This window comes from Macaca nemestrina, chromosome 19, assembly GCF_043159975.1.
Source record: "Macaca nemestrina isolate mMacNem1 chromosome 19, mMacNem.hap1, whole genome shotgun sequence".
Lineage (NCBI taxonomy): Eukaryota > Metazoa > Chordata > Mammalia > Primates > Cercopithecidae > Macaca > Macaca nemestrina.
In genome coordinates, this window is record NC_092143.1 from 2468054 (window position 1) to 2491014 (window position 22961).

The 22961-nt window shown below is 40.3% G+C and overlaps 2 long non-coding RNA genes across 8 annotated transcripts in view; one reads left to right on the forward strand and one right to left on the reverse strand.

The window, feature by feature from the left end:
* LOC105489285 (uncharacterized) overlaps nucleotides 1–16287 on the reverse strand; it is a 49471-nt gene extending 33184 nt beyond the window's left edge. The window contains exon 1 of the long non-coding RNA XR_011617312.1: nucleotides 15744–16287. This is a non-coding gene — a long non-coding RNA (uncharacterized lncRNA). The remainder of the gene's footprint in view (nucleotides 1–15743) is intronic.
* Nucleotides 16288–16656: 369 nt separating this feature from the next.
* LOC105489287 (uncharacterized) overlaps nucleotides 16657–22961 on the forward strand; it is a 77343-nt gene continuing 71038 nt past the window's right edge. For 6 of the 7 annotated variants that reach the window (XR_011617317.1, XR_011617314.1, XR_011617313.1 and 3 more), the window contains exons 1-3: nucleotides 16657–16776; nucleotides 20259–20329; nucleotides 20544–20710. This is a non-coding gene — a long non-coding RNA (uncharacterized lncRNA). Of the gene's footprint in view, nucleotides 16777–18558; nucleotides 18858–20258; nucleotides 20330–20543; nucleotides 20711–22961 lie in introns of all 7 variants that reach the window. The other variant, XR_011617318.1, reaches the window with a different exon arrangement.

The following is a 22961-nucleotide window of genomic DNA, read 5'->3' on the forward strand; positions in this document are numbered from 1 at the left end:
TAGTTTTCACCCAGTGGACTCAGATTTTGAATAACCTTCAACCCAATGAGCAACAGAACATTGTTTACTCTTCATTCATCCATATCTTACCTTGCCTGGGCCACCAACAATTTAAAGAACAATCAAAGTCCTTTATATCACATTTCCATTTTATGTAAATATAATTCATACCTAGCATGAATTCTTTAAGGGTCATCCTGATTCAGGTCTTTGCATATGTTTTATTTTGTGCATTTTCAGTTCTCACTCTCTTTTTATTATTAAGAGAGTTTCCTCTTCCTCCACCTGACATCCCTTACCCTCTAACTGGTTATGATCTAAGATAATTTCTTTTCATCAATATCTTGTTTTGTGCTTTGTGTTGGAATAGCCAAAAGTAAAATCAATTCTTCCTTGACTCATAATGACAACCTACCAGGGAAGAATTTCATGGGTCCTAAAAAAGAGAATTCCAAGTGTTCCCTGGGTATACCATTTTTTCTTGTTTTTCAGTAGAGTCTTGGAAAAAGTTATTTGCCCGGTGGATGATTTAGGTAAATGTGTTCTTGTACAGCATAACTCATTAGATAACAGGTAGTCAATTAGCAAAGTAAAGCCACCTTCCCATCATACAACGTTGAGGACATTCCAATAACTTTATTTGATCTGAGTGCACGGTCACCTGGCTCCCATGTGTGGGAAGTCTGGCAAGCTGGCCTCCCACAGGAGAATCGCGGTGTGGCAGTTACGTCTCTCTTCCCCTCATTTTCTTATTAAGAATGTAGCAAAACAACAACATCAACACACACCCCTATATCGATATGGTTTACAGTATTGGATGCTAAGTACAGGCGATCCTTCTTCTCATGCTTTAGAACCGGCATTTGCCATTAGCCAAGAGGCAGAAACACTGAGATGTGCTTTCTGAGTTGTCTTAGAGAAGACAGCAGATTCTCTTAGAGGATCCTGATGCAATTGTGACCTTAGTAAGGACTCAAGATACAACCATGCCCCTTGGCCCCTGTAAACAGTCATTTTCTACCTCCCACGCTGTGATTTCAGTCAAATAAACAATGAAGTCAGATCTGTCAGAGAGTTCATTTGGCCAGTGTTACCTTTGCTTCATAAGGAATAAAACATGATGCTTTGTTTGTGCCAAGAAGATAAAGGGATGCATCTGTTCGGTGGCTACATATATAATAATCCACTATTTAAAAACAAGTCCTTTTGGCATACCTCACAGACCCAGATAATTTCCCAGGCTAAACTCAACGCTAACATTTATAAAAGACAATACGGAAGGTCCTAAAGCAGCATCTGTAGGACTAGACCTAGATAAAGACAGTTAATTATGCTCACAGATATTTATTACCTCAAAGTGTCTAAATAAAATGTAGCTCTTAAACTATTATCCAAGTAAGCCCAATGATTTTAACTGGCTCTTTTTACTTTGTATTGATAATCTGTAAAGAAAAACATACATAAGCACAATTTCTCAAAACACAACCAATACCAGCAAACATAATTTCTAAATGTAAAGAGCATCCTGAAAACTAATGATGAACTCATTTTCTTAGCTGGTGTGACCTTCGTGAGAAGAAAGCTTTGAAAGAGTATTCACCACGGACAATGCAAAACTTCGGAGTTTTTTATGAAAATTAAATGGTTTGTCCCCTGAAGAATCAGCATTAAAACCCTTTTATGCACTGGCATAAAAAATTAACCTTAACAAATAAAACTAAGCTGTGAATCATTTATCTTTGCTTATCTCTTTGATTACTGTATATTAATTAAGATGTGAATTACTACTTGAAATAAAAGGATGCCTGGAATCCAAAAAGAATGAAAAATGCAGGCTGATGTAAGGAGACAATGAGCTGGGTAATTCAGGAAGCAATTGAAAAATGAATGTTTACTTTTAATGTTTTACTTTGCTATTTTCCTTAAAAGAAAATCTATATAAATTTATATTGTTTGCACTCTGCTGTTCTCTGATAGTTGAAAACAGTTGTTCGACTGCACTGGTCTTTGAACGCTTAGATGGCAGGGCTCAATAATCTGTCTCAGCCCAGGTTAAGTGATGGAATTCATTTAAATGCCCCAGAAGTAATCATCCACAAAGAGTACATTATTTCTCTTTTATGAATTTTCAAACCTAATACTGATGGGTGGCATGCAATTAAACCTGATCAATATGTAATTTAGGTGGGCTGACATGTTTTCAAATTCTCAGAATATAGATTCTTTCAATATTGCAAGAGCTTAGCGAAATACTTAGCTCTTATAAAATAGCTAAAGCAGTTTAGTACAGTACAGAAAAAAGAATAAGTTTAGCCAGAAGATATACAGGGAAGTAATTATACTCGGAGAGTCTAATTTTTGAACAGAAACCATAATCGGTAAAGGAAGAGTGCCTGGGATCCTGCTTGCTCTTTCTACCGCCCTCTTACCTTCTCTCTTCTACATAAGAGAAGCAAGAAAGGCTATCAGCAGGATTTTGTGAAGTACCATGTCAGCAATTTTCATGTACAAATACTTTCAAAAGCATTGTAAATACTAATTAGAAGATTGTCAAACCACATTATTACATTTACTCACAAAATTTTACATTAATGTATTACATTAGCACATTTATAAATGTAAATGTACTATGTTAATACATTTACTCACAAAGTTTTATTATCCAGAAATCAAAGTGAGACCCCCCCCCCAAAAAAAAACACCCAGACCCCATGGAGGGGTGGGATTACCATAATGACCCTTTGTGTTAAGCTAATAAACAAGGGAAGTACATTGGCTTGTGACCCTAAAGGTGAAGGGGGACGCTCTCTGGTATTACTAATTAGCCTGCTGTCATCCACACAATGAGAATTACACTTGAGTTCCTATGATTTGACAGGATTCAATTTTAAATTTCATGCCTGAGGTCTTAAAGTGCTCTTTCACCCCTCGCATTTGCATGTTATCCATGGCCAATCAAATACAAACAGGGCTTTATGTTTGTGGAAGCCGGTGGGAAGCAGAGATGCATGAGGCTGGCCCTGCAACAACACCCGTGCAGCTCAGGGAGCCGGGTTTCCACACAGGCCTTGGCACCAAGCCAGAGCTTTTCATCATGGTGAGGAGTGTAGTATTTTCTGGACTTCCATCCACAGACAGGGCTTTTTTTTTGGGGGGTCAAATGTGTGCTGAATGTTCATTAAGCCCACTCCTCTTCCTTGTGCAGATGATTTGCTTAAATTGGCTCCTCCTGACTGTGGGGACAATCATCCTTCCCCTCATTTCTTGCTCGGAGCAGAACCCAGTGCCAACTCTCATTCACTATATTCAGGGAAACTTGTTTTCCGGTTACTCTGCCTGGGGCTGAGACCACGATAGCATCTCTCCTTCAAGGGATGGGGCGAAGGGAGAACCTCCTGCACCCGTGATTCATTCGCTATTTTAAGACCAGGGAGATTCATACTGGTACTTACTAGATGAATATTAGCCATCAACAAATACGCCCTTTCCAGTTCAATTTTCGTAACATCATTGAGTAAAATGTTAGCTCTATTTAAATCACACTTCCTCTTGAAACTTCACACCTTCTGCCCTGAAGTTGGTAAACATTCTGATGTAATAAAAGAAGTATCCACCCCTCATCCGGGTTCATTTAAATAAGCTCCCGGGTAAGAAATTGGGAAGAACAAAGTCACAACTTTACAAAGGCATAAGTAAACAAAAGGACCCTCTGCAATTCATCCTGACAACCTCAAATAAACACTAATGTGTTTTCTTGGATGTGCCTTTCAGAAATGCCTGAAGTGATGTGGAGGGAGAGGCTTTCTCTGAGCTATTTGCTGGTCACTGGGACAGAAATGACAAAGGATTCTGTCCATTAGTTTTTCAATACAATGCTCAATAGTAGCTGGAAATTGATGGGGTAACTGTGGCATCGCATTGAGGAAACTTATGATGCGGACAATAGCACTTTCAATAAAACGGCTTTTGATTTTCTATGTGTCAAACGTTTTAATATTAGGGCATTTCTAGGTCAATGAAGGGTTAATGTAGCATCATAAATCATATCTCAACAAGAGCCCTAAACTTGCTATGAGTGGGAAGTAGTCTGTTCAGGTCAAAAAAAAAAAATCATCCAAAAAAATCACAAAATGTAAGTAGCTGAAGCAAGGTGGAAACCACATTTATTTCACTGCCCCCATACAGACATCGACATAGCATACTAAGGAGAGTGAATAATAGGTGAATTAGAAATTAATGATTCTCTGCAATGTAAATGGCAATTAAAGGCATGGGCTGCTCCAGGCTCGGTCCAAAGCCCGTCTCCATTTATTTGGTTGGAAACTCACAGCATATGTAAATGTTGCAATTGAGCTCTGCTACGTCTTTATTGAAAGCTATCATCTTCTGTCCACTTTAACCCCACCAAGTACACTTAACGTTGCATCTATTCACTCACCTTTACAATAGAATTTCCACCATTATAGTGTTTGGCTAATCTTTCGGTATGAATAAATAATGATCACTCCAACAAGCCGTAGCCCCACACATGACACCCTTGATGTTACGATCAGCAAAGCTCAATGATTTACATCGATTATAATCCTACACGTCAAAGTGTTGCCTGGCAAAGCTACCTCGTTGCTGTTATTTGTGGGATTTTTTTTGGTCTGAAATGCTCAAAAAGAGCTATTCTTGCAGAAGGTGTAAAATGGTTAATTTTTTAACTCATTAAAAAAAAAAAAAGAAAATGAAACCCTTTCACCACCATTACGTGTAAGTGCAATTAAAAAAAGATGACAAATTCAATAAGATTTAATGAAGAACAGAAGGAATGCAATGAAAGAACACTTTTCCCATTTTGTTTGTGCTTTTAGTCTAAACTAGCCACATATATCACACCTTGCACAGAGATTGTTTTCAGAGAAAAGAGCCATTTAAACACCCTTATCCAGAGGGAAAAGATCACACAGCAAAGTCCCTGCTTTCATGACATACCAGAGTCTGCAGAGTCGGGAAGAGACACAGAACCACCCTCTGTCATGAGGTCCCAGCTCCTTAAAAATCATGCAAACAAAACCCCAGCAAACCAAAACAAACCACAACTCTGAGAGCAATGTAAACTTAGGCACAATTTGTCACTTAAAATCTGCAAATCCCTGCAATATTCGGTGCTAGCCTGTGAAACAAATGGGTTTCTGGGAGGGAAAGCTGCATTGACAAACCCAGCAAAGAGCAATTTTCTGTCGTTTAATGAAGGATGGAGAAAGGGCTTGATAAAGTACCCACTCATTACAAGTTTGTTTTTGTATGTGTGTCTGGATGGCCGACAGAGAAAATGTGCATGTGTTGATGAAAAGGTAAAATCTCCCCAGTTCAATCTTCTTAGACAAGCTGGAATTGTTAAAAGCAATCTTATTTTATTGGGAATTCATTTGGACAGTACCGAACAAAGACACCTGAAATAGCAGCCTGTTGGCATTTCTTCTTAGCTAAAATCATACAAAATATTGTAAGTGTTAGAGTTTTACATTTTCTTTCGACTCTAACGTATAGCATTAAAATGATGTATATATAATCTTAGAATTTATAAAATATCCAATTAATTTAATTTCTAGCCAGTCATACATATACATGAAATGTGTTCTATAGCTACACAATTTCTATTCTAATCTTCTATATTAAAATACATAATACAATGACAGATTATATTACCCCTATGACTGTTATATTAATTTTGTTATTTGTAACAAACAACAATTGAAACCATCAAACAAATAAGCAAATTTCCAAATTTAGATAGATAAAAAATAAAATTGAATACTGCTTAGTTGGATCAAAGTTCTAGAAATCAGTCACATGGAATCAAAATATGTTATAACTTTAAAAACTTGAATATAGAAATTATCTTAGTTTAGTTATTTGAAATCGTGAAAAAAGATCAGACATTTTTTCTTATTTTCACAACTGAAATTGTAAGGAAACAGGATCACAGGGAGATGAGTGCGGAGCAAAGCTGTCAGGAGATACTTCTTAATGATACTGGAAGGGATGTCTTAGCGCCGGGTACTTGATAAGGTTATTAAGAAGATACGTTGACACAGCACGCACGCACGCACACACATATGATTCTGGAATAACCTAGGCATCATCTACACACAGTTATGTGGATTCAGGCATGAATAGCAAATTCTGATGACCCTCAGTCTTGCAAAGCCCTGGTCTAGTGGACGGAGTTTGCAACTGAAGGTGCCTTCTCTCTCCCTGTGAATGTGAGGTGCACTGTCTGCTTCTTCCTGCCATAGCGAAAATCTATCGGCAACTGCTTAAAATTTAGGCCTTTTCTGTATTCCACTTTTTCTTTCAGTTTTAACCCCGGTGTGCTGTGTTTGTGAGACTCCTGTTCCTGCCCCTTACCAGTGACCCACTGTCTCAAGTGAGGATGCCCCTCCCCCTGCGTCCGGGCAGGAGGGCTGGCCGCCTGGCATTTCAGCCTGCAAAAGGCCTGTTTTCAGGACCAAGTCCAGAGTCAGAGAGAACCAGGGCACGCCACTGCCATGTACTGCCTGAAGCAGAGTCATCCGCTCATGGCAAACGTTAGGGGCCACAGACGGAAGGTCTTCATGCCCACACCAGAAGGGTTTTGTGTGGCTTAGATAATTTTTAAAAAAAATTCAGCTGGCATTTAAACATTGGGATGTTTTTATATACATGTGTGGATTTTCAACTTTTATTAAAAATATGTGGATCTGGCCGTGTTGTGTTCCCGTTGTGCAGGGCACAGTGGGCTGCAGTCCAGCCACACGGCTCCCTGCAGGTGGTACAACCTCCCTCCAGCTTCCCATCTGCTCCTGCTCACCCCAGGTTCTGCAGGGCCTGTGAGCAACTTAGCTCAGGCCCTCAGAGGGAACCGCTGGCTCTGTAGGAAACTTTTGTGGCAACAAGGGAATGGACAGAAGAATGCAAAGAGAAAGGTTTCTTTTCTAATGGAAGTACTCTAACTATTAATTTAATTTTACTATCTGTGAACACCATTATTTTCTATAAGTAGGGATCACAGCATCTTAATGAATCAAGTGTTCACTTATTAATTCCCATCTCATTCACCAGAACTGTAGTAATTATATCAGGATGTGCAAAACTCTAGAATGTCTAAAATGATTAAGCCCCCAAGTGGGAATTTAATTGAATGTATTATAAGCTTTTGAAAATTCAAATGTGTACATTTGCCCCCGTATCCATGGGAGATAAGTTCCAAGAACCCCTGGAGATACCAAAGTCCACACATGCTCAAGTTCCTGATATAAAATGGTGTAGTGCCTGCACATAATCTGTGCACATCTTCTGGTTTACTAACATCAACTCTAGATTACTTATAATACCAACTTCAGGGTAAATGCTATCTAGTTGCTTTCTGGATTGCCTAGAAAATAATGACAAGAAAAGTCTCTGAACATGTTCTGTACAAATGCAATTTTTTTCCTGAATATTTTCAATCTTGGTTGGTTGAATCTATGGATGGGGAATTCACAAATACAGATGACTGACTATGCATTGGAAACATTTTTAGCAAACAGTAAAAATTACCAGTGTCCTAAAGTGTTAACACATGAAGTTGTGCTCTTAAAAAGATTAATGATTATTTCATTATAAATGTCAACTTTATATGTTCTGATATGTATTTTTATAAATGATTATGTTAATGCATTTATTAGGTGCTTTTTTCTTAATTTCAAGGCTTCGTCAATCACTTGCAAAGAAGGTTCAAAAACAGAGAAGTTTAGGTGTGACCCATCAGGATTTCCATACACAAGGTGAGTGAGTTAGACAAGTGCATAAACATGCAAATCATGAATGGGAACAAACAGATGACGTGGGGAAAGGCAGGAGGGCTGTCTGGGGTTCTCTGGGCTGGGTGACGTCAACTGGGCTGTAGAGCCATTTGGCATGGTCTCAGAACACACACACACACAACGCATAATCTCCCTTCACGTCAGATTAAATTTCAAGGTGCATCATGAACAGCATAAGCCAACATCATTGGTATTTTAGCAAGATCATTTGCATATTAAAGGCTAAAGATACTTAATTTTGATCATGTGATATGAAAACGAGCACACCATCTATTTGCTTGTCCTGTGTTTTTCCACTGCAGACAGAACACACAAGGGTCACTCTCCATCCCCACCTGTTATGGTGCTTAATTCCCAAACACCCCCTCCTCTTGTGATCACTGCTGAGCGCCATGCACAGAAGAGACGCGTGGCATTGCTTGCCCATGTGGCTTGGGACAGCTACACAGAAAATACCATGAAAGCAAGGCTTACAAAGTTGGGACCTGAAGAAACAGGACATTCTATCTCATTTTCATGACTAAATCATTTTATGATGACAGAATTTGTACCTTCCAAAAATATATTGCTAAGGTTAGTTTATCGCCCAGGAATGAACTTAGAAAATAACAACTCCACAACTTAGGAATGGAGAATCACAAGCTGTAGCTTTTCACTTAAACGCGGGAGCTAAGCTATGGATAAGCAAAGGCATACAAAGTAATACAACAAACTTTAGAGACTCAGAGGGGAGGGGTGAAAAGGGGGTGAGGAATAAAAAACTACGTATTGGACACAATGTACACTTCCAAGGTGACACAGGTACACTAAAATCTCAGAATCTACCACTATGTATAATTCATCCATGTAACAAAACCCACTTGAACCCAAAAAGCTATTGCCATTTTAAAAAATTAAAGAAATTGACTGGGCGCGGTGGCTCACGCCTGTAATCCCAGCACTTTAGGAGGCCGAGGCGGGCAAATCACGAGGTCAGGAGATCGAGACCATCCTGGCTAACACGGTGAAACCCTGTCTCAACTAAAAATACAAAAAATTAGCCGGGCGAGGTGGCGAGCGCCTGTAGTCCCAGGTACTTGGGAGACTGAGGCAGGAGAATGGCGTGAACCCGGCAGGCGGAGCTTGCAGTGAGCCGAGATTGTGCCACTGCACTCCAGCCTGAGTGACAGAGCAAGACTCCGTCTCAAAAAAAAAAAAAAAAATTAAATAAATTAAAATCTTCTGTTTATGGTGAAATTGAGAATCGCTGCTAAGTAGCATGAAAGAACATTTCTTTCCCCAAATCACACAATTTGGTTCTTGACTGTAACACCTCATGTGCTTGCTTGGCTGCTAAATATGAATGTAGTGGTTAGTTAATATTTTCCTTCTAAAAAGTCCCTAAAATTGGCATCTTCCTTTCAGAAAATAACACGTTAAACAATAAAATTTCAAGGTGCATTTGAACAATTATTTAATAATAAAAGTTTAACCAAGACTTTATAAAATGTAAGTGCAGATGGGATTTTTAAAAGCAAAACTTTAAAGGACAAAGGCTTACTGGATAGAATGCTTACAAGCACCAATAAAAAATACTTAGACACAAAAATATACATAAGGTATATTACAAAAATTAATTTTAAGCATTTAATATGTGCCACATATGGTTCACATGTCAATGAAGAAAGTATCTGCACACTCCAAGAGAGAGAAGGGTACAGTGGTAACACTGCCAGGATATCCATGGGCAGAGCAAGGGCTCAAACCCTGCCCTGTCAGAGTCAAAAGACTTTATGATGAATCAAGGACTCCCTCTACCTCCAAATAATGAGAAAGAAATGACTAACAATTCATTTGGAAAAACACAAGCAGTTTCAATAATAAAGAGTAAATTGCAATTAAAAAATATAAGCTGCATTATATAAAAATCATGAATTTGGCTCAAAATTAGAAATATAATGGAAAATATACATTTTTCTAAATGATTGTATTTTAAAAGTATCAAACACTTTAAAGCCCAGGACAATTTAAAGTATAGATTCCTTTTGACATATGAAATGAAAAAGTGCTATTTGATTTCAGGCCAAAGGTAGGACACTTTTCTATTCTAAATAATCATACTTATTCTCCACATAGAAAAATCCATACTTCTCAATTTAGTATGGAGGAAACCACTCCTGGATGGGAGATGGGAGAGCTGGCTTTTGGTCCTGACTTAGTCGAGCCTCCATTTAGATAGAGCTTATCGCTGTGGCACCTTTGACTTCGTGTTGGTCAAGGGCTGGTCTGCTGAGTCAACCTCACTGCCCTGGGCTCAGTGAGTGGTTAGAAGCTCCTGCAAGTGGGCCCTATGTGGGATGGGCTTTCCAGACCTACCTTCAGCTGCTTTGTATATCACATTTCATTTTAAGGATAAGCTCTGCTGGTAGATAACAGTTAGGCTATCTTTGGCACAGAGGATTTATAAAGCCCTTTACTGACGTAACATACTACAGATTTTCCCACTTGTTTTCCCAGTAACGCGACTTTCTCAAAGCAAGTTATCTTCTGTAACCGGTGATGCAATGGCAACCACAGCTCTAAGTTACGGCTGAGTTCCGGGGTCATTTTCTCCTATAAAAAGCAAATCATCCATTCCCTGGGACCAAGTCTTTGTGTGCATATAAATGTGTTTATGATTCACATATGGGTTTCTCTAAAAGTAAGATTTTACAGACAATTTCTATAATTTTATGGATGCTGTGTAACTTTTTATGGCTATTTTGCAGAAAGGATTAAACAAAATAATTGGGATTTAGGGTACTGTTAGTTAAAAGGCTGTTATCAAAGTAACTTTGTCCCCCCACAAATATATACTTCATTTTTTTTAAATGTGAAATTTGTTTCAACCACAGAAATGTATCAACAATGTAAGGCTTTCACAGAAGATGTTTATGCGTCCTGGGTATGAGTAATGCATAAAACAAAATAATGATGACGATAAAATTTTTAGTAAAATTTATAGAAAAAATATCACTTCCTTGAGGGCAACGATCATGTTTTTCTTTGCTGAAATTCTCACAGCCTTATTTATCATCAAAGTTCCAAAAGATACTTGTTGCGTTTGTGATTGAATTCTGATAACAGTGGTATACACAGCTAGAAAAGTAAAACTCTTAAAAAAACAGAGGCATAATGCACTATTTATATGTAAGAAATGCTCTTTAAAACACTCTCATCTTACATATGCATAAGGATTACATCTCTTTTTATTTTTACTGTAAAGCAAATGATGACTGTATTCATCCTGTAATGATCCTTGGTGCATATGGAGCTCATCACCACCTGTCCTGGTGTTGAAGGCATTTGAAGAAAAGCTGATGCAGCCTGGTCCGCTCCCAGGACCAGCTCAGTGCCCAGTGCCCAGTGCCCAGTGACATCACACCTGCCTCCCATGTGAACAACGGCCAGGTGAACAGCATCTCTTCCTGATACTGAACACGCCTTCAGCTGTGCACCAAGCGTGCGTGCTCCACTGTGTGACTGTTTATTGGTAGAAATCGTATGTGGCCCAGAATGAAGAGAGGCCCCAGGTGGGCCTGGAGGGAGCAGAGCCGGAAAATGTGAAAAATCAGGAAGTGACAATGACCAATATAAAATTCAGCATGTTCACTTTGGAGATACTCTTAAATATTCGAGATTTGGCTAAGCAAGGATCATTGAAATACCAACCAGTGTTTCATATACACAGCAAATGAAATGCCAACATTTTATATACATAAGACCCCACCAAAAAGTATACACAATAGTCAAATTCATGCAAGAATTGTCTGCGGACTAGCAGAGAATCAAAACGTTAAAAGGCTCTGTTTTCAAAGTAACTTGGTCCCTCTGCAAACATACACTTGATTTTTTGAAGTGTGAAATTTGTTTAACCACCACAGAAATTAATCAACAATGTAAGTAGATAATCAAAATAATGGATTTCACAACAAGTAAATATTAACTAGATTTTTCTAAACGCAAAAAATAAAAACTACCCTCCACCAGCACCACGGGTATTGCAGGTGGCATTCTGGTAGCCACACCCTCTGCGGTGGGCAGGGCACAATGGGCTGTGGACAGCCTTTGTGGGGAACTTTGTTCTTCTCTCTAGGAAACATTACTGTGAATGTTCAATTGCAGTGAAAAACAGCTGACCTTCCTTCCTCCTTCTGTGTCGCCTTCTCTATTCCTTTCTCTGTCTTCCATTTGTTTTCCTTCTTTACTTTTGAACTTTTAAAAATAGAGGTAGGCTGGTAGGATGTAGGCTGTTGAGTGTGTGCTAGGCACATGTCTGCTTTTGAGCACGAGAATACGTCACCCTTGTTTACAAAGACTCTGGGGACATTCTTCAAGTACTATTTTGTCTAACATGAAAATAGACGCCTATTACTTCTAAATCTCAAGGAGAAAAGAAAACATTAAATTGAAAAAACTGTAACATCAGCTAAGGGAGGTTTCTTTCATGTGGATTTTGGGAGACATGTGAGAGACAACTGGCCATTTTTTATAAGGAGGGATGATGCTGCTTATTTCATAATAATTTATCATCTCCAATCTCCCTGCTGTCTGCTCTGAAATGTGTTACAGCTATCTGTTACTGAATTTGAGTGACTTGGCAGCAATAGTCTATATAAATGATATTTTCAAGATTTTCTTCATGGTTCAGGCATTATTTCCCATGTATTCCCAATATATATATATATATGTCTACACACACATATATATATGTATTCATAAATTTGCCAATTTCCACAATTTCTCAGGTATACACAAACATAGTACACCCTCTTGGTAATTAGCTCATTTAAAATACGAGCGTGAAAAACTGCATAACTGTGTGAAATGACAAATATGTTAGTTTACCTCACTATAGTAACCTGATTCTATACCTCAAATATACACAGTAAAATTTACTAAAAATAAAATACAAAAATGAAAATATTTTATAATACTTCCTAAGGAATATTTTCCACAAAATTTTCTGGTTTATTTTGCCAACTGGTGAATCCGTGCATACATGTCAGGTATAATGATCTCCCAAACAGAAGTAAAACACATCTAATCCTTCTCTCTCCCCCAACCATAAGACAACAAAGAAAATAACTCACACTACATAGTATACACAATGAACTAACCAAAGGGCCTGGTGGCTTCAACATAATGCTTAGAAAGCACACCTCAATTGTGGTTTTCCTTGTGTAAATATCAATCTGATCAGAATATAGTATATTATTGGATTTCTAATTTTCTGTGAAAAGACCAGGCTATGTTAAGCAGCCTTTAGCAAGCTGTCACAGATGAGACCAATAAGCACATCCTGCCTTAACACCCAGCAAGGGTTGCCTAGGATACGATGTCGAGGGACGAGGGTCAGGAGTCAAACTGACCAATATTGAGTAAATTGCATTGGTCTGAATGATTCCCCCTGAGCTAGTAATGATATTGCAAGCACATAGTTTGGTCTGCAGACAGATAAATACTACATTTGAAGATCAACAGAGAGCTGCATTTGGCAATTGTTATATATGCATGAATTTGGTTTGTGTGTGTGTAAAATATATAAAAATATGCATGCCGAGGCTAACATGACAATGAGTTGGATATACATTAACTATATATTACTACAAGGGTACATATATATCTACTTACTCATGTTTTTAGTTGAAAGTAAATCAGGGCTATACACCAATTTATACAAAAATATAATAGTAAAAATATATACAATATTTTTTATTTTGACATTTATATCCATGAGTTTTGACCTTAAAGCATATGCTGATTTTTCAGGATACAACAAAACTAGAGAAATATGATCTAAAGAGTTATTTTTTTAAGAGTCTCCACAAACTGTTTCAAACACATGACATGAAAGTTTATTCTCAAATTTAATATGCAACCTAAAACTTTAAAAAACAAACATGAAAGAGTTCGGTGGTAGTCTTCTTAATAACATTCTTCTAACCACTAAAATTCATACTTTTTTCCTACGTAATCAATGTTTTAATCTATATTGCAGCCTTCCCATTAATAAGCTGGCTGAGTAAGAAGTCGATGCATTTCTAAGCCTTTTTCTGCTTTCTCCTCTTTGCCTTTGACACCGTTTGGTCTTTCCTCATAGTTTGTCATGGCTCAAGGATTAAACATTAAGCATTAGTGCAGTTGCATTAAGAAAAGACCTAAAATGGCGAGAGACTCAAAGCATGCCAGGCTGGATCTATAACTCAGAGGAAGACGAACATAAACAGAAGACCCAAAATTTTGAAGACTGGCCTAGGTTGACCTAGCTCTTGCCGGCAGTTTTTAGACCTGTCCTCCTCTCCAGAATTGTCCCTCTCTCCAGAACTGTCCTCTTCTCCAGAACTGCCCCCCTTTCCAGAACTCTTTCCTTCTCCAGAACCGTTCCCCTCTACAGAACTGTCCTCCTCTCCACAGCTGTCCTCCTCTCCAGAGCTGTCCTCCTCTCCAGAGCTGTCCCCCTCTCCAGAACTGTTCCTCTGTTCGGAACTGTCCTCCTCTCCAGAACTATTTCCCTCTGCAGAACTGTCCTCATCTCCAGAACTGTCCTCATCTCCAGAACTGTCCTCATCTCCAGAACTGTTCCCCTCTCCAGAAATGTTCCGCTCTCCAGAAATGTTCCGCTCTCCAGAAATGTTCTGCTTTCCAGAACTGTTTCAGAACTGTTCTCACACCAGAGTGGAACAGTCACAAGTAACAGAGTTAACACTATCTAAGATTCTATCATCTTTAATTTAAAGTTTTATAAACAAGTCAAAGAGAAAAGACTGAAGAGGATATATGAAAGGTAATTTCTGTTGGAGATAGGTTTCAAACATTTTGAAAATATTATAACCTTGCAAATTTATAACCTCAATGAAAATAGACTTTATCATCCTTATTTACTAATGTATCTTTCCCAGAAATGACTTAATCACATTTTCTGTACCATGATGAGATTTATGCCCTTGGCTTGAAGGATGTTCTCTCATGTCTATAGTATGGCACATGCACGTTGACGTGTGTTTATGCATAAAACAACAACACAGAATGTTCTGCAAGTATTTGGATAAGTATGTGAGTTACTCATACTATATAATTTACATCTTTAAAAATACCCTTGTTACCATTTTCTAGTTTAAAAACAAAAGTCAAAACTGGTTTCCTAAAAAACAAAGGGGCATGTGTTTTTATGATTTAATGGATGTCATTTGATATTTACTGTATCTAAATCTATAGATAAAGGACAGATAAAAAAATGGCCAGTGCAGCTCTAGATGAATGGTTAAGAAAGAAATTATCCTAAGTCTAAAGTAGTGCATTTATAAAAATGCTGAGTTCCGTCTGTGTTCAATTGGGATACTGACCAGAGGGAGGCTGGAGGCAAGATAATTAAGTTTCCTTTACTAATTTAGTTCTTTGTAGCATTTGCAGCTATCTTTTCTAAGTGCCTGCTGCCCAGTCCTGTCACCTTTGATGCTGAATTGGCTGCCAAGGTGAAAGATGCTACCCTGAAAATCCTCATTGAAGGGTCCCTTACATTACGGCCTGAAAGGGGGCTGCCCAGATATTTTAAATTTGCTTGTTTTATTTCACACATGTCCTGCAATCTACACTAATTACACTGAGATTTCAGTATTGGTTTCAATAGAGAAGTGATTGATAAGGAAGATGCTAGGGAAATCTATAGCAAATAATAGAAAGGAAAATTAATAAATCACAGCTCTATTCACATAAAGAAAGAAAATTTTTTGTAAGGTGAACTATTTAAAACACAATTAGCTCATTCACGTCTTGGCAGCAGGAAATACTGTTTTTAGACCTGCAGTGAGCTCGCTCTTCACTTGAGATTTAAACTGACAAGTAAGATGTGTAGTCTTGAACTTGTTCCTCTGCTAACGAGGTCTCACTCACCTTGCTCCTGAAGACACATCCTCTCATCTGTGTGTTCCTGCAGGCAAAGGAGAGGATATTTTCAGGCCATTTCCATGCTCTGCTCCAGACATTATGTATTGAAAATACCAGTACACGGGAGAGAGACCGGTGACTCAAATGTGTCTCTTTAGGACCCTCTTAAAATCAACGCATCCAGTATTATTAAAGACATCTTTTGGGGAAAATATTTTGTTGGAAATATCCTAAACTCTGAAAATGCTTCATTAAAGGATCTTTGTGCTGTTTGTCCCCCAGGTCCTTAGGGGTTGCCACTCTGTTTTACCCTGGAGTTCCCCTCGCTGGTCACTCTACACCTCAGCGGAGGGGGCAGGGTCATCCTGGTCTCCGGCTCTGACCAGTACCTATTGCCAAACTGATGTGGTTTGGGCGTCCCCCCAAACCTCATCTCGAATTCCCATGTGTCGGGGGAGGCACCCGGTGGGAGGTGACTGAGTCATGGCGGCGGGTCTTTCCTGTGCTGTTCTCGTGAGGGTGGCTCACGGGGCGCGTCTCTCCCGTGCTGTTCCCGTGACAGTAGATCACGGGGCGGGTCTCTACCGTGCTGTTCTCGTGACAGTGGCTCGTGGGGCGCGTCTCTCCCGTGCTGTTCCCGTGACAGTAGATCACGGGGCGAGTCTCTACCGTGCTGTTCTCGTGACAGTGGCTCGCGGGGCGGGTCTCTCGCGTGCTGTTCTCGTGACAGTGGATCACGGAGCAGGTCTCTCCCGTGCTGTTCTCGTGACAGTGGCTCGCGGGGCGGGTCTCTGTTCTCGTGAGGGTGGCTTGCAGGGCGGGTCTCTCGCGTGCTGTTCTCTGAGGGTGGCTCGCGGGGCGGGTCTCTCGCGTGCTGTTCTCGTGAGAGTGGATAGGTCTCACGAGAGCTGATAGTTACAAAAACGAGAGTTTGGCTGTCTAAGTTCTCCGGCTTTGCCTGCCGCCGTCCACGTGAGACGTGACTTGCCCCTCCTTGCCATCCGCCATGATTGGGAGACCTCCCCAGCCACGTGAAACTGTGAGTACAATTAAGCCTCTTTCTTTTGTAAATTGCCCAGTCTCCAATATGTCTTTTATCAGCAACATGAAAACGGACTAATACACTAACAAGCCATAAACCAGCACTTCCAGCCCAAATCTTCTCCTGAGAAGGAGAGAGAACACAAATGGCTCCACACTTTTTGGCGGTGTAGTGACATTCCATTGTCCTGGTGTTTCTTGTCACCCCCAGACACCGGCAGTACATTTCCAAACTCTCCTTTCTTCTCATGTCTGAAGATGAGCATTCTCTAAGGGTCTGCTATTATTCCTCTCTTTACCTCACACCTCATTTTAGATGATCAGCCATTGTCTGGGCTTCCCTGACGTCTCCGCAAGGAAAAAAATAGAGACGGCAAGACTAGGTGTATTGACTTGATATTTTAAGGCATTTGTGATGGTATCAATACATCTCTTCCTGATGGCTACACTACTCCATCTGGATATCCTTCCAAAAGCTGAAGTTCAACATGTCCAATAACAAATTCCAATTTACACTAAGCAAAGCATCACACGTACACCACAGTTTGCTATGTAGAATAGTTATCACATTTATAATGATGAAAATTATAAATAAAATCTCCAATGACAAAAACGCTGACTATATTTTTAAAGCAAACAGATTATAATGCTAGAAGCAGGCACACACACACACACACACACAAACAAATGATCTTCAAAGAAAAATTTGCACAACAAAGATTTATTTGGCCCTTTCTGGGTGTCAGACATTGTGTTCTGCAGATTTGACACAGGAGAGCATATCTGCAACTCACACATAATATTTAGTACTGAATGAATCTATTAAAAATGCCGAAAACCAGTGGCTATCTCTTAGAAACCATAATTATGGTCACTTACGGCGATTTTAAATTTCTTGCTTTCACTTTGTTATTTACTGCAAATTATTTAAAATGTGTGTTTATTGTATAATCAGAAGTTATTTCAAACAAAAAAATATAAAAACTCATGGCTCTCTCCCTCACGTGTTCCTAATCCAGCTCCCTTTCCCTCTTTATTGCCGGTTCGGGGCCTAGCAACAAGAATATTGGTGGCTTCTGTCTCCTCTTTCCTCATTGGATCCATTTCTAACTCATCAGTGATTTCTGCCCTCTTTTTCTGAAATTTCCACCTGTTTTAATCATGCAGCAGGCACTTCTCTGGTGTCTTTAGCTGGAGCGAGCTTCCTCTAACCACCTCTGTCAAAAGCACACCCAATCTCTCCTCCCATCTACACCTCCACTTTCTTCATCCCCATTCCCGTCATCACTCATGTGAATGCCAGGCCCACTGTGTCTACACCTCCATCTCGAGTCATCACTCCTCAAATGGCTGATGCATGGGCACTCCTTTCATTGACTTGTAAGCTCTTAAGTCTTGGGGTCCTGTCATCACTTCCTTTCATGCAAGACTGAGCACACATCTAAAATGAATTATCAGGCTGGGCTTGATGGCTCATGACTGTAATCCCAGCATTTTGGGAGGCTGAGGCAGGTGGATCATTTGAGGTCAGGAGTTTGAGACCAGCCTGACCAACATGGTGAAACTGCTAAAAATACAAAACCAAAATTATCTGGGCTTGGTGGCGTGCACCTGTAATCCCAGCTACATGGGAGAATGAGACAGGAGAATTACTTGAACCCGGGAGGTGGAGGTTCCAGTGAGCCGAGATCATGCCACTGCACTCCAGCCTGGGCGACAGAGTGAGACTCCATCTCAATAAAATAAAAAGAGTAACTCACATCTTCATTCCCTCATTCAGATTCACTCTCAGCTCTTTCCCCACTCTGCTCTGTGTCCTGAGGGGTTTACGCCGTGGGCTCCTTCCCTGGACTAGCTGGTCATCAGCAGGATTCGTCCAGGGGACCCCATGAATGAGGAAGGCAAAATTAGGGCCTTTGCTCCTCAACCCTCTCTGTGAGAAGCAAGGCAGCTGGGCCCCTCCCCAGCACACCCCACCCTGGAGGCCCACCCTGTCCACATCGCCTCTCGCTGCAGGTCCAGGTGAGGTCTTCCTTTGCTCCAGTTCAGTCTGAGAGGAAGAGCCTGCGCCTACTCCTAGTAAGTTGTTGTGGCCCCCTGTGACCCACCCGCTCCTACGTGAGCAACCCCTTATCAAAATCCTCCAATTGTTCTAGGTAAATATGTCACACATTTCTGGCAGTTCTAACATATTCCATTCGGTGGTCTGTTCTGCTGGGTGGAGGAGAGCGAGAGAAGAGATGGGCACTGGGAAACCAGAGTGTGTGCTAGCCTGATTGAGATGGGTAAATTTAGAAAGTGTCATCATCATTTTACTTCAAAGACTCTGGATTTCCAGGGTGTCATATATATCAATATTTAAATATAAAGGCAAGAATTCCAGTCCTCCATGGATCAATAGTAATTATTTTAGAATAGTCGGATACATTGATTTATCCGCATCTCTGACCCCGTCCACTAACACGAGTAAGCAGGAGTTGCATGTGTGCTCACATACATGAGGGGCGCGGGGTGTCTTGGCCAGGTGGTACCCCACGATGGCGCTTGCCGGATAACCTGCACTCAGCCTCTTTTCTTGGAGTTTGGGTATTTGATCTTCACGTTGTTACTCATGTGCGTGTTGGTAAACACTTAGGAAAAATGGAAGCGTGGCAGTGTCTTTAATTGTATAGAGTTTACACTAAAGGGCATCAAAATCACCCTCTCTTTTACCTTTTAACATGCACAGAATTTATTACCATTTAAAACAATTTTTCGAAAGTCTCTAATTCCCAGTGGAACTTCTGGAGAGGAGGCGACTGGGCAGCTGTGTGTTGTGCTGGTAGAACTGAGATCAGGTCACCTGATGAAGGAGATGCAGTTTACTTAATAAAAGTCTAATCACTGAGCAGTCAATCTTTACTCTGTGCTGATAAAAAAAATTGTGTCCAATAAAAAACAAACCCAGACTTAGCAAAGAGAGACGATATGCAGTAGGGATATTGTAAGGGAGAAAAAGTTACTATGGCCACGGAGGGAGGAGGTCATTGCCGTGGGGAGAAGCCTCCAGCCGTAAGGTCTGCATGTCTCCCAAGGATTAGGAAAAGGGTTTTTCTTTTCTAAGGAGAAGTAAACAGAGCTACAGAAACTGGGTGTGTAGGTCCAGGAATGCTTTCCCTTGAGGTTGGTCTGTTCTCAGGAGGGCCTGGTGACAGGGCTGTCTACGGGGCTCGGACTGTGTGTGGGGACCTGGAGAAGGCAGAAAGCTTGGTCCGTGTTTGACTCACAAGCATGATGTCTGACGCATCAGCGGGAATGAGTAATACAGCTAATCATGCACGAGGCACGGAGTTTGAGGGACTCGTCTGGACTTCTAGGAAAACAAAGGGACACGCTTTGATCTCACCTAAGTCCCATGGGGAGGGCGGTGCCTTGGGTGAGGGCGGTGAGCCGTTTGAAGGAACACCATGGTAAGATTTCTTACTCTTCACCATTTTCCAGGATCACAGGGCTCAGGTGAAGTCCAAGACTGTCAGAGGCGTGGATAAAGTTAAAATATTTAACGTTCTCAGGTAAAAATAAAAATTTTGTTGTTCTTTTCCCCAAATATGATAGTAGATATTTTCAGAATAGAGAAGGTAGAAGCGTAATAAAGTCTCCTTAGCTGCAGGTCTCAAAAAAAAAAACAAAAAAAAAACAAAAAAAACAGAATATATTCTTAATTTTTTAACATTGTTTAGGATGTAATTCATGTAATTCACTTAGGGAACCTAATGTCTTTTGTAGCGCCTGATTAATTTTGAGACTTAAGCTTTGGACTCAGAACTGAGTTGGACTCTTGCTTCACTTCACTTCACTGAGCTGCGTGGGCCTGGAGGGATGGTATGTTCTGTAACCTCATCTGCAAAATGGGAATAGTTATAGCACCTGTCTCAGAGTGACTGGAAGACCAGGTGAGCTCGTATGTACAAAATGATGTCACCGTGTCTGCTTCATATTTAGAAATATTTAATAACTGAGGATTATTCCTATTAATAATATTAATAGATGAATAAAATAAGGTTTTCTTTTGCATCTTCATTGCAAAGATAAGAGAGACTACAATATTTAAAAATAAAATGCTGGCTGGGTGTGGTGGCTTATGTCTGTAATCCCAGCACTTTGGGGGCTAAGGTGAGAGGATTGCTTGAGCTCAGGAGTTTGAGACCAGCCTGGGGAACATGGTTGTCTCCACAAAAAATACAAAAATTAGCTGGTGTGGTGGCATATGCCTGTAGTGTCAGCTACTGGGGAGGCTGAGGCAGGAGGATTAATTGAGTCCAGAAGGTGGAGGTTGCAGTGAACTGAGATTACACCACTGCACACTAGCCTGGGTGACAGAATGAGACCTCGTCTCAAAAAAAGAAAAAAATAAGTAAAATAAAACAGTATATGATTATCATTAATACAAATGAAGTCATTTGAAGGATATCAACTTTTTCTTTCTTTCTAACTTATGGTACTGTTTTAAAATTTAATTGCCATAATTGTTAAAATTAGATGAATGCTTCAGGATAGATATTTTCCTGTTATATGTTCTACCAGGACAGTATTATCAAGAATATATTGAAATTAATGCAAACCAAAATGAACCAAACATAACAAGCATACAATATAATTTTTTAAATATATTTCACATTTCAAACTGTAGAGAGGAAATATCACATTGAGGTTGAAAATCAATTAATTATAACATTAGAAATGAAATCGTAGAAATATTAGGAAACTCACAACTTGAAAAGCGTCTTCTTCATGAAATGTACCCTGGCTCTTAAGTACAGTACAGTGCTGAGAATGTCACTGTACTCTTATTACAGGAGGTAATGAGGCCTTAAATTGGGGAAAATTTAAAGACTAGAGTATTTTATTGGTATAACTTTCCAAAATGATTACTTAGGAAGCGATTAAATGGATAATTCATCAGGAGAGTAGAATATGGAAACTGGGATTAAAAGTAACCCTTGTCCGGCAGGGTGCGGTGGCTCACGCCTGTAATCCCAACACTTTGGGAGGCCGAGGCAGGCAGATCACAAGGTCAGGAGATCGAAACCATCCTGGCTAACATGGTGAAACCCCGTCTCTACTAAAAATACCAATGGATTAGCTGGGCGCAGTGGCGGGGGCCTGTAGTCCCAGCTACCTGGGAGGCTGAGGCAGGAGAATGGGGTGAACCTGGGAGGTGGAGCTTGCAGTGAGCCTAGGTCGCACCACTGCACTCCAGCCTGGGCGACAGCGAGACTCCGTCTCAAAAAAAAAACAAAAAGTAACCCTTGTCCTTGAACATTATTTCTACCATTTTTACGCATTCCAGTGTGGGTTCCTGTTTCCCAGCCTCCCCATCCCTCACTCCCAAGACTTTTTCCCCGCCTTCTGCAGACTGTTTCACAGCTTCGCATCTTCGCACACGCTGTTCCTCTTAACTAGACACGTGCGCCGAGCGCACCCTAACCCATCCTTGTTCCCCCTGGTTCAGCCACTGTGTTCTCTGAGAAGCCCTATGTGGGATCGCAGCGGGGTGTCAATGCCATCGACTCCGAGGCCCCGGACCCTCCGTATCCGGCACTTCCACTGCTATATTCCCAGTAACAGGTTGAAATGGAGCCACTGGCTCTTACGTTCTGTGTTGGGAGTTCCTTACAGAGAGAGGCTTAATCTTAGGATCTTTGTGCCTCTAGGATTTGGCATCATGCTCGGCGTAGAGTAGGGGCTGGATAAATATCTGTTGTATTATTTCAACGTTTTTATGCTAAATGTCAAAATCTAGACTAAGTCAAACATCGAAGCTAGAGGATGCAATATCTTTATGTGAAGGAAAAGCCATCTCTCTTAGAAATACCTTCAGAGGAAGCCATTGTAGGCGCAGAACAAACGTTTCTGGGCACCACATGGAACTGAAGGAAATCGAGTTTTGGGAAGTGGAGTTTTTGTAGCAGGAGCCTTACATAGCACAGGTTGGGGCAGAGGATAGAAATGGTTTCTTATTATTGGAATCCATATGCTATTCCCAAGACAACAGGGGTTCCATTCAGATCTTTTACATATAATTTAGTTGTAATTTATTGCTGAGGGTTGGGGGAGTAATTTTTTTTATTATTTTTTTTTTTATGACGAGGTTAGGGAAGAATTGAAGAGGAAAAATGGAAGGTAGTAAAAGTGTTCTCCATA